The sequence below is a fragment of the Diaphorina citri genome, unplaced genomic scaffold (genome assembly GCF_000475195.1).
Source record: "Diaphorina citri unplaced genomic scaffold, Diaci psyllid genome assembly version 1.1 scaffold1380, whole genome shotgun sequence".
NCBI lineage: Eukaryota > Metazoa > Arthropoda > Insecta > Hemiptera > Psyllidae > Diaphorina > Diaphorina citri.
Genome location: NW_007378806.1, coordinates 36,322 through 37,838, shown reverse-complemented (window position 1 = coordinate 37,838; position 1,517 = coordinate 36,322). Strand labels below are relative to the sequence as shown.

The following is a 1,517-nucleotide window of genomic DNA, read 5'->3' as shown; positions in this document are numbered from 1 at the left end:
GAGAGATAATCTCTCTTTCATCACTAGACAACTTTTGATCTTTATCCAATCTCTCTCAAAGATTGGAACCTATCTTTGTTTACTTACTGTCTATAGGTAGGTATTCTAACTAATTTTAAAGTTATTTATGTTGAGTATTGCATTTGTTGACATCGAAAGTTCCTGCTGTTTTTGACTTGGCGTGTGCAGCGCGTACTTGGTCCTTACTTGCTGGAAAATCATTCGATAACATCTGGACGATGATAAATTTATGCACGTAGTATTGTGTTGGAAGATGGAAAAATTATTGATATTCAACAGCAAGTAGTCTAGTATCTTACTGGTTTTTTTTTTTTTTTTTTTTTTTTTTTTAGGTGTGTAGGTACCCAATGCGTATTTATTTTTCTATTATTATTTTGGTGCGTCAACAATAAAGTATTTTAGCTACATAAGTAGGTACATACCTACGTACATTAGGTACCTACTTTAGATCCTTAGAATCTCAGATCCATTCCTACATATGAGTATAGGTATCTGTGGATACTTTTCTTTGTGGGTTAAAACTGCTTCGCCAACATTTTACCTATGTAGATGCACTTCTTTTTTAATTAAAGGCATGTCAAACGAAGAACAATGAAAGATGGACTTTGCGCAAAAAGTCATGAAATCCGAACTCACCTGATTACGTGAATATCTTCCGAAGAATCAAAAGTAAAATCCAACTAAAATCCAGTTCACAAAGACAAAGATGATACTTGGAAAAAGAAATAACTTTGTAGATTATTGCTTTAAAAAATACCCTAGATAATTATTTATGCATTTTCTTTTTGAATAATTGCACCTAATTGGTAAAAGACTAATAGTATACCTAATAAACTGTAAAGAGAAAACAAAAGAAATATTAAAAATCGCAATGTACCTAGGTATTGAAAAAAAGGATCGGGTTAAAATTCGAGTTTCAGTTACCACTTTAATTGAAAACCAACAAAAATAATAATAATAATAATAATAAAATAAAAAAAAAAAAAAAAAAAAAAAAAAAAAAAAGAAATCAGTACTTCAGTCCCTTGAGGTCGAAATTCAGTACCTTTTTGGACTGTACTGCACTGATAAGCTGTCATCAATAGAATTGACTTTATTGGTTGGGTGGAAGAGCTTTGGTTGGGTGGAAGAGCTTTTGGTTGGGTGGAAGAGCTCACTGTGTGAGAATCCTGCCATAAAGCCTTAAAAAAAAAAAAAAAAAAAATCTTTTGTGTTTTCTGACTCAGTTCTCAAAAGTTGAATAGTAATTTCAGTTTACTACTACGCAGCACATGATACAGACAACAAGAAATACTTTCTAATTATTCATGGCTCTAGGATCCGTCGACTTGCACGATGATTCTTTTCATGAGTTCCCATGAAAAAGAGGAGAGTCGATTTTTAAGTCAGCTAGACAGAGTAACCATATGTCACGCATCCCTCTTCAACTTCTCTACAAGCTACTTATGTAATATGGAACGCATAAACGTTTTGTTAAGTTATTTTATTAAGATACA

The 1,517-nt window shown here is 32.1% G+C and overlaps 1 long non-coding RNA gene across 1 annotated transcript in view; it reads right to left on the bottom strand.

The window, feature by feature from the left end:
• Positions 1-865, bottom strand: part of LOC103515604 — a 14,299-nt gene extending 13,434 nt beyond the window's left edge. The window contains exon 1 of the long non-coding RNA XR_003393273.1: positions 658-865. This is a non-coding gene — a long non-coding RNA (uncharacterized LOC103515604). The remainder of the gene's footprint in view (positions 1-657) is intronic.
• Positions 866-1,517: the final 652 nt, after the last annotated feature.